Here is an 11,651-nt window from a genome sequence, read left to right on the forward strand (position 1 = left end):
CTTTGAACAACTAACAACTGACTTGTATAACTTACTCATCCTAAACGGCCGGCAATAGCAATTTCAAAGAACTGGACATAAACCCTGTATTATAATTGAGTTACATGAGCATAATACCACACATTAGAGGACATATATATATATATAATGTGTATGAAGAATAATCTTAAATTACAATTCTATACTACTATATCCAAAATCATACTTATTTTGCATCTATATAAAACGCTACTGAAATAATTAACAAACAGCTTTATAATTTTCTGCTGCCCTGTTTTGGTTGAACTTTGAGGAATGGGCAAAGTTTTCTTTTATGTTTCTAACTCCATAGTAATAATGTGTACTTGCTAAATAAAAGATGCGCACAAGCTTCTGCTTAATGAAGAAGAAAATATGATTTTTATAGATAAAGTTATGGACGCATGACCTTCTCAAAAGAACTACACAAGAGGATGTAAAGAATCAATGTATATTGAGTAATCACACAAGTAGAAGTGTAACCCATTCAAATTCTATATATTGAGGAGACAAATGCTTTTAAGTTTTAAATGTGACAGGAAAAAAGATCGTCTCACTTGTATAAAACGTTGTTGATTGCTATAATTTCTAGGTTTTTAAACTATAAACAGAGGAACATATGTAATAGCATGAAAATATGGCGTAAATAGAAATATATAACTATATTTGGTTATCAGTATATTCTGATATAAAAGAGTACTTAATATAGTGACTTAGAAACCGAACTTTCACATCAGAATATCAAAACTAAATTCAACTTCTACTTATTTAAAGAAGTGTGATCTCAGGTTTGTTTCTTGACAAAAATTTAGGCCTCCGGGTTTCTCATTGAAAAAATGCTATTCATTATGCTTTATTAGCATATAAAATGCTCTGAAATCTAAATGATCAACTGCATATAAAATTATTCAGCGGATAAAGCAAATTGGTTAATCCATATAATCATCTCTATGCCCAATTTTAATGGTACAAATTAATAAAATAATTCAATATTGTCTTTATTTTATTGTAAAAGTAAAAGAATAAGTGCAGTCTAAATTATGGCCATAATTCCTTCTAGAGGAACATTTTTAAAAATTCTAGAAATTTCTTTCTCTAATTTGGCAACTTGTAGGCAGGTCACTGACTTAGGTTTTCTACTTCTAAAGTTTGATGCCATGTTATTATTTTACCTCTTCCTTCTGAGTGTCTCCACTAGCTTTTTCTATTACTTTTAAGCATTATCAGACCCATTATAATATGGAAATAATCATTAATCTAACTTAAAATTTAACCAATATTTCCTTGAGTTACAAAACTGTAAAAACTGAAAGTAAATATTGATTTATATTTATTCATATTTGGTAATTTGAGCAATGATGTAATCAAGGCTTTGGATTCAGTGTTTTTCTCACTCCTAAGCATGCCAGGCCATGCAAAATCTGCATTTGGTTTCCTTTGCACATCTTGAATATATTTTATGTATTCCATTTTAAATGTTTTCTTATGATCTATTTTCTCACCAACCTCCATATGCCTCCATGGTAGATGTAAAAAAAAATCCTTATTCCATATGTTTTGTGTAAAATATATTGAATGCAGAAAATAGAGCATGAAACTGTCTACTTAGAAAAAAAAAAGGAGCAGAATAATTGCATTTAATTTTCCCATCCAAATGACAGGATTTGTTTCATTGGTCTTTTTGCATTTAAATTTCTGAATTCAATATTCTAGAAATTATATATATATATATATATATATATATATATATATATATATATATATATATATATATATTCAATTGGCCGTATCCTATTGGTTTATACAAGTATATGTTACTACTACAGGTGCACTTTCTATAATCACATTCACAGAGTAGGGATGGATTGTGAAGGATGATGAAGGAGACAAGAACAACTTTTATTTCTGTCATTAGCTTATAATGTGTGAGCTCAATAGTGCTCCTCAAGAATTTACAGCAACTTAAAAAAAAAAATCCATTCTGTAAGGTGTGGTAATTGTGTGCAAAATACGTAAGCCATAAAGTGCTATTTCCTTTAGTACAGTGGTTCTCGACATGAGGGTTGCAACCCCTTTGAGGTCACATATCCGATACCCTGTATATCAAAGACTTATGTTATGATTCCTAATCGTAGTGAAATTACAGTTATAAAGTAATATTATGGTTGGGGTCGCCCATCACAACACAAGGGACTGTATTAAAGGATCACAGGATTAGATATGTTAAGAGCCACTGTGTGAGTACAATTGATGATTCAGGATTAATTTGAGGTCTTAAGTTTTTTATATGATACAGCATAAAGAAGTTAAAAATAACTTAATGTAGTTCAGTATAACATTATGTACGATGTTTTAGTATTTGGCTAAGTAGCCATTTCTCTGTTGGTTCAGTGACAAAAACACAGTTGCAAAATTCGGGAAGCTTACCTTTGATTAGAGAAAATTTATTTGCTTTCTTATAAACCCACATCACTTATACTAAGCAAGTCGTGTGTATGTGTGTGTGTGTGTGTATGTATGTGTGTGTGTTTGTATGTGTGTTTGTGTGTGTTTGTGAAAAAGAGAAAGAAAACGACAGTGTGTATTGGTATGTATGACTTATAAATGTCAATTTACTATTTCCTGAGCTTCAATTTAAATGTTAATCTAATATGACCTATAATAGCAATGAATACTAAAATATCAAGATTTATAATATATAAAATTACTTTAAATGGGTTCTGTTGATAAGATCAATATATACTGTCATACATGGTATTATGTTTCAGTACAACTTCTATATTAAACAAAAATGAAGAAATTTGTGGCTTTTTCTATACATTCATGGCCTCTTCTTTACTTTCCAATGAAACTTCAAACTTCTCAAATAAACCATCTGAAACAGATGTTCTATGGAAAATGTATGGACCATTTTAGTAAAATCTTTTTTGATGTTTTGATGTTTTCTAAAATACATTTATTAATATATTAATATTACATCTCAATCATTATCCCATCCCTTGTATCCTTCCATTCCTCCCTCCCTCCCATTTTCCCCTTTCTCCCCTCCCCTATGACTGTGACTGAGGGGGACCTTCTCCCCCTGTATATGTATCAAGTCTCATCCTGGTAGCCTGCTATCCTTCCTCTGAGTGCCGCCAGGCCTCCCCATCCAGAGCACGTGGTCAAATATGGGGTACTATAAAGCAACAGTAATTAAAACAGCATGGTACTGGCACAGCAATAGGCTGGTTGATCAGTGGAATCGAATCGAAGACCCAGAAATGAATCCACACACATATGGTCACTTGATTTTTGACAAAGAAGCCAAATCTATTCAATGGAAAAAGGATAGCATCTTCAACAGACGGTGCTGGTCTAACTGGATGTCTATCTACGTGTAAAAAAATGAAATTAGACTCCTATTTATCCCCATGCACAAAATTCAAGACCAAGTGGATCAAAGACCTCAATATAAAAACAGAGACACTAAAATGTTTAGAAGAAAAAATGAGGAAGAGCCTGGAACACATTGGCACAGGAGACAACTTCCTGAACAGAACACCAACAGCCACGGCTTAAGGTCAACAATTAATAAATGGGACCTCATGAGACTGAGAAGCTTCTGTAAGGCAGGAGACACTGCCAACATTTTAGTAAAATCTTAAGTGATATTTTTGCATATGAAGTCATCAAGACTGGTGTTTCTTCTCGTTATTACAAATGTGTACCATATATAATCAACTTAAAGCTATAGAAAACACACAATCTCTAATCATAAAGGAGGCAGAAAATTGTGAGCAGCCACACACATGTAAAAGACAAATCTAGGGGTAATACTGATTTTCTTGCTGAATTTTACCAATAAATGTCTACTATTATTTATTATTTAGTTTATAAATATTTATATTCAAACATATTCTTCATACATTATATATATATATATATTTCTACTCTAATATGCGTGTTGTACTGATACAACTCAATTATAATACATGGTTTACTTCCAATACTTTAAACGTGCTATTTCAGGCTGTTTAGGATTAGTAAGTTATACAAGTTAATTGTTAGTTTATCATATCATGGTTACATTAATGATTAGAAAGCACATCACAAGAATATACATCCCAGGTGTAGCAGATCGATATGATTCTATAGAAAGATAAGGCAAAATAGTTAGATAAGGCCTTCAAAACCTCAGAGACATACAGAATGTGGCACTTAAAGATGTTTTTAGCATTTCAATGATACATTAACTGATGAAGAGGCCCGGAGGCACTCAGAGGAAGGATAGCAGGCTACCAAGGAGAGACTTGATCATAGAGGAAGAGGAGGTCCCCCTCAGTCACAGACATAGGGAAGGGGAATAGGGTGAAAGTGGGAGGGAGGGAGAAACAGGAGGATAGAAGGGATGGGATAACAATTGAAATGTAACATTAATAAACTAATAAAAAAAGTTTTTTCAATGCAAAAAATAGATACTTTTACAATGAGACAGGTTAACTTCTAGCAACACCTAGCCTACCTCAAAGAAGATGATGAGCATCAAAGAACCTCCTTATGGAAATGGCTTCAAATGTGGCAAGAAAGTCACCGGGCAAAATGCCCTTGTTTCTACCATAGACAGAATTAGTCCTAAAAAAAGGGCAAACCTGGATACAAGCAGAGATGAAGGCCAAACTCTGCCAAGACAGGGTATGCAAGTCCTTAGTAGTTCCTGCCTCACATATATATCTGTCAGATATATTGGGCCAGAAGGCTAAAGATGATGCTCCAATGTTATAAAGAATTTTGGGTGACTGTTTAGGCAGGAAAATATCTCTGCCATCATCTCATTTAGGAAACTGCTAACCTGCACTCGTTGTATACTCAGGTAATCAATTTTATTCCTTCTCAAATCTCTGATGGGATTGAAGACCAGATCGTTTATTTTTACAATGAAACTTAGTTGTCTAGGGGGTTAAGATGCTTTTAGGTCTAGATAGATATTTTAAGTTGATAATGATGAGATATGAATTTGTTATTAGGAATAGGTTAAAAATACTTTGATTGTCTTTGAACAATGTATGACTCATGGTAAATGAGAAATAACTGTTACAAAGACATTTAAGGAAAAGACTAGGCGGTTTGAAGAATATGAATAAAACCATAGAAAAAAATGTGCCAAAGATGACCCCAAGTGCATTGTTTGGTTAATTAGAATGGGGGAATTACAACAAAATTAGAAAGGGAAGAAAAGCAAAGCAGATTTAATAGATAATACACTCACTGTTCAATGTGTTGATTTTTAATTGCCTGAGGGACACCTTATTATGTGTGCTCATTAAGCAGCAATCAGGAGTTCAATGAGGAAGTCCATACTGAAGGTAAATATTTGTGCATCATTTCTGTGGAGGAGCAGTTAGAGCCATTGACAGATGATACTATTATTTAGTGAAGAATATATAAAAGAAACAGAGGTTCACACAATACAAATACACTGAGAATAAAAAGCAACCCAAGAACATATAACCATACTTAAGACATAGTCTTTCATGATGACAGAAAATTCAGGCGAATAATGCTAGGTCTCTCTCTGGCATCCTTGGGCACCAACATGCATCTCTACATAAAGACACATAATTAAAAATAATAAAAACAAACATAAAAGTCTATTTAAAATTATGACTAGGAAATGAATAACAATTCTGTGGTTTGTTATCTGAGTACTTTAACATGGCCATGGGTGAAATAGTGACTTGTGAAATTCTTATAAGAATGAACTATACCTGACTAAGCTGCTCATCGGATACATATGTGCAGGGTACCTTGGTCTAGTTTATGAATGGATTTTGGTTGGTGTTTAATTCTTCAGAAGCCCCTCTTAGTCCAGGTTAGTTCTTCTTGTGGAGCTCCTGTCACCTCCAGGTCCTTTTATCCTTCCCTCACCTTTTCCACAAGGCTCCCTGCACTCCACTTGTTTGGCTATGAGTCTCAGCATCTGTTTCCATCCTCTACTGGGGTGGAGCCTCTTAGACTCTAGGCTCCTGTCTGAAAGCATAGCAGAGTGTCCTTAATAGTGTCAGGGGTTGGATCTCTCCTATGGGTGGGCTTCAGGTTGGGCCAGACATTGGTTGGACATTCCTTCAGTCTCTGCTCTATCTTTATCCTAGCATGTCTTGTAGGTAGCATATATGTGGGATTGATGTTTTTGTGAGTGGGTTGGTGCTCTCCTTGCTCCACTACAAGTCCTGTCTGGCTAAAAGGTATCTTCTTCAGTCTCCATGACCCCTGCTACTGGGAGTTGAGACTAGAATTATCCTCCTATCCTCCCAGGATCCTACCCTGTCATTGCTTGTCATGGAGGTGCCTTCACCCACGGTTTCTCTTCTCTCTGCAAGCTCTCGGTCTTCCTGCCCCTACCCCTGCTTTCCCCACATCTGATCCCCACCATCATTTTCTCTCCATGTGGGTCCTCTAATAAGGTGAGTAAGGGCTGTCTCTGACATTGACTCTGTGCATGCTTTTCAATGATTTCTCCCTGTCAGGGCTGCTTTTCCAGGCCATAGTGGAAGAAGATGTGTTCAGTCCTGATACAACTTTATGTGCTCAGGCGGGTTGGTTGGGGGCTCCCCTTTTCTGAGTGGTAAGGGAAGAAAATACAGAGAAGAGGGAGGGAGGGAAGAATGGGAGGAGAGAAGAGGGGGCTGTGGTTAGGATGTAAAGTTAATAAATACTTGCTTAAAGTCCTCTTTTAAAGCCAACATTCCTATCATATCAGAAAAAAGAAGCTTTATTTTAAGCATATCATAGATCAACATAGGGGCCACATGAGCCTACAGACCAACTTCCTTGCCATGATTTTACCCAGGTTTCTTGATTTGTGGATTGAGGTAAAAACAGTTAAGATAGAAAAATAATTTAAATATGTTGAACATGATGAAAATAATGTTTCTGTGAAGTAACTGAGAAAATTAATTTTGGGGCCAGACATATGACTCAGTGTTTAAGAGTGCTTGCTGTGCAATCATAAGAATACGTTTGGGTCTCAAACCGTGCAACAAGCCAAATGCCCTAAAATATCTCTAACTTTGAGAAATCAAATGCCTTCTTATTGTCTCTGCACACACAAAGGCACATGCGTGTGAAAAGGCAAGTGTGTATACACACATACATATAAAGAAATACATCTTTTACTTTTTTTATTTTTTAGGTTATACTATAACTATACCAGCTGCTTCTTCTTCTTCTTCTTTTTTTTTTTTACTTAAATCCCTTCCATATCTCTCCTTGCTTTACTTCAAATTCATGGCCTTCTTTTTCATGAATTGTTGTTTTATGCATATATGTAAACATATATACCTATATAGTCATAAAATATATATAAAAGTGGCTCAGTGTGTATAATGTTACTTGTACATATGCTTTCAGTGCTAACCATTTGGTGTTGTATAACCAACAATTGGTATGCTCTTCCCTGGAAAGACAATTTCGCTCACTCTTGACACTCCTTAGTTGTATGTAGTTCATTTTTAAAGGTTTGATGCCTCCTGGGCTTTCTTCTATCCACTTTAGCATGTCTGCTATACTTGCTTGTTGTTCCATTCTGAACTCATGTTTAGGCATTCATGTTGGTGAGGCTTTATGAGTGTAGCTTGTGACAGTCCTAGGTGTCACACAGAAAACTCAATGATCCCCTGCCTCTTGCAATCTTTTCACCCTATCTTCTGCAAGAATAGCTGAGCCTTAAATATGGAAGTTGTTCTACAGAGGTATTCCTTGGAGCATAGTATCATAGCTCTATGTATTGTTTGGTTGTGTCTTTCTGTGATGTTCTTTGTCTGTTGTAAAGAAAAGCTTCTTTCATGAGCCATGAAAATTACAATTAGCTGTGAATATAAGGACAGATATTTAGAATTTAGTTAGGGGTTGTTCTGGCTCCATAAAGTGGTGGTTCTAGATTATCTTTTCAGATCCATCGCTTCCCTAATGATGGATAATTGGCCAGGTTTCTGCTTCTGGGCAAAATTTCCCTCTTGCTTACATATTTGAAGTCCAATTGCTTTTTGTTACCCCAGGGTGGAAGATACCATGCAATTCAGAGACAAGACCCAGAAGTCCCTCAACAGGAACTGATTTGAATGTCTCTTCCATGATGTTTACCTTAAAAGGTACCAAGTCATGTCATGCAAGCTTCCATCCTATCTAGAATTCCAATATGATACTATAGGCATCACAGGTATGATGCCTATAAACCACAATGACCAGCATGGCATGGTAACTGTAAGTATATTGTGGTAGCATGAAAACCTAGGCAGTAATTTTGCTTTATGAAGAAAATGAACCATGTGCTATCACTTGAGTTTTTTAACTTAGCCACTCTAACTGGTGTAAGATGGAATTTCAGAGTCATTTTGGTTTACATTTCCCTGTTGACCAAGGACTTTGAGCATTTCTTTAAGTGTTTATTGGCTGTTTGTTATTCCTCTGGTAAGAATTCTCTGTTTAGCCCTGTATCCCATTTTTAATTAGCTCATTTGGTTTGCTAGTGCTTAATTTTTAAAAGTTCTTTATATATTGTGGATATTAGACATTTCTCAGATCTATAGACTGCCTTTTCATTCTATTGACAGTATCCTTTGCCTTAGAGAAGATTTTCAGTTTTAATAGGTCCCATTTATTAATTGGTGGTTTTTGCTGTTGGTGTTCTGTTCAGGAAGTTGTCTCCCGAAAGGGGAGTACAACCTTGTACAACTACTTTGGAAATCATTCTTGCACTTCTACAAAACTTTGGCATAGCTGTACTTCAAGACTCAGCTATACCACTCCTGGATATACACCCAAATTATATACCCACACAACAAGGGCATTTGTTCAACTATGTTCATAGCAGCTTTATTCATAATAGCCAGAATCTAGAAACAATCTTGATGTCCCTCGAGCAAAGAATCAGTAAAGAAATTGTGGTACATTTCCACAATGTAACACCTCTTAGCTGTTAAAAAACAAGGAAATCACAAAATCTGCAGGCAAATGGATGGATCTAGAAAAGATTATCCTGAGTGAGGTAACCCAGACCAGAAAGACAATATGGTCTGTACTCACTTATAAGCAGATTTTAGCCATACTACAATTTACAGACCCAAAGAAGATAAGTAACAAGGAGGACCCAAGGGAGGACACTTAAATCTCACTTATAAGAAGAAATAGGATACACAGCAGAAGTAGTTGGAAAGAGGGAACAAGGTAGGAGAGGGAACACAGAGAGAAATGAGGGTGAAGATCAGACCTGGGGAAAGTAGAGGCTTTGAACAGAGGGCCTGCAGAGAGAAAGAAACTGTGGGCAGAGAAACTTCTGTGACAATTAAAAAAGAAAATGAACCATGGAACAAAACTATTTACAAATAATAATTTTAAAATAGAAATCAGAAAAAGTGTTTGATAAAGAGATTGATATCATCAAATATTAATATATTTAGAATATCTAGAAAATACACTGTGGTTGAGAGACTAAACTGATATAATTGTATTGGAAAACAGCATAGAAATATTTCAGACAACTTGAAAAACTTAAGTGTTGAAAAAAACATAGGACATATAGGAAATTCAGTTCTTTGTTACATACAACTTATCAAAAATGTGGGTGTATATATGTACATGCATACTAATGTATGTTTATATATGTACATAATATATATGTTTGTAACTATGTATATGCAAAAATGTCAAACAAAAGCAGTTGTCTGACAGTTTACCAAAGTCATTTGTTATTACAAAGTGTAGATACAAAATAATTATAAAATAAAATAAATAGTTTAATTTTAATACAATGACATAAATAGAAAAAAATAGAATCTTGTGTGAATATGACCTGATTTAATACAATTGGTATAGGCATGTAATTTGGTTGGTAGAGTGCTTGCCCATGAAGTGAAAAGTCACAGGTTCAATTCCCAGTAGAACTGATAACTGATATGATAGTGTACATATGCGATCCCAACACTTGGGAGTTAAAGGTAGGAAGATCAGAACATCAAGGTAATCCTTTATTTCATAGCAAATTTGAGTCTAACCTCAGCTACACTGGACTCTTTCTCAAAAAATAACTACTAACTTGGTGGATGGATGAATGGATGTTTAGATGAATATGAAAAAAAAAAACTATTGTCTCATTTCTATACTTTAAAGCATTAAATGAGGTATAATTTAAACAAATCCTAGGGAGGAGAAATGCAGAGTGATGAGTTTAAGGAAGGAGATAAGTAATGCCTAGGATGGAGTACAAGATTGATGTCTACAATGGCAGTCAAATTCTGCCTTGGAGCCTGTAGGTCTAGACTAGTATTTCTGTTTTGTAAAAATATGTGTAAGTATAAACTGACGACTCATGTTTCTTTGTGTTTTTAAGGAATAAATCAGAAAATATTCATAAAATATCAAAAAGGTTGGAAAAATTAGGAAATAAATGGCATTCATACCACTTGTTTTTAAATTTCCAACATCTTCTATAATGGGGAGGAAAGCAGACAGGCCTAGTAAAGGAACACAAAGAAATAAGCAGGAAACATGAAAGGTAATGTCAAGATCAAAAACAATAAAAAAATATTCCAGGAAAACTTTTGAAGCCCATATGTTGCTGACAACTCATATATAGATGAAAAACAAATTTGCTTAGAAAAATGTGTTACTTTAGGACACAAACTCACAAAACTTCAAGACTGTCATTAGAATTCAAAAAAGGTGCAACTAAACCTAAATTACCATATGTGCAGATGTTTCTGATGTTTATCCTATGCTGACTATAAATTTAGTTTGTGATATTTTGTCTCTTCAGAGAAAGGCAGTGCTGCCAAATGAAGTTTCATAAGAAAAAAGACATTTAAAGTTCAAGCACACAATATGGAAACCAAATCACCAAAAACTCTTAAAGTTGTGTTCAAGGGGACATAGTTACATTTAGCTACATAATTTAAATATAGTCCAGATGAGAGTAATGTTAAGTATCTTAGTGTACTATAAAATTTCTGCATATACCATTACTTTGGTCTAATTCTCTAGACCAGTTTCCTTTTAATTCACTATGATTGCTATGCTACCCATCCCTTTTTGTTCCTTTGCAAACTCTTCTACCTAAAAACCTACTAAGGTAAGTGCTATATCAGCCTCTTCTACCATTTGACTGCATTTCCCTTACTAAAGTATTTACTTTTTAGTATATTGTGTTAAGAAAATTGGCCATTGAAAAAAACCAATTTTAGTGGAATCTCTCTATATGAAGCCAGACCTTAACTTCTCCAAATACAAATGATAAATTAGGGAATATAGTTGTCTCTCTCTGCTTTAGAATAATAAAGTCTCTCTTCTCCCTAGTACTCAAAAAAAGAAACATTTATAAAGATTTGATAACTGAGAACATATTAAAGTGGAATATGTTCATTATAAAATAAAGTTCCTTATAAAAAATTATTTCTTTTGTTTTTGAAACTATAATATAATTATATCCATTTCCCCTTTTCCTTCCTCAAAACCTTTCCATATACTTTCCTTGCTCTCTTTCAAATCCATGGTCTCTTTTTTCATTGATTGTTGTCACAAAAATATATCTGTATCTGTACATATCTGTATGTGTATATTTGTATATGTATATGTGTATATCTGCACATACTTCTAAATCT

Source organism: Acomys russatus, chromosome 31 (assembly GCF_903995435.1).
Source record: "Acomys russatus chromosome 31, mAcoRus1.1, whole genome shotgun sequence".
NCBI classification, from domain to species: Eukaryota; Metazoa; Chordata; class Mammalia; order Rodentia; family Muridae; genus Acomys; species Acomys russatus.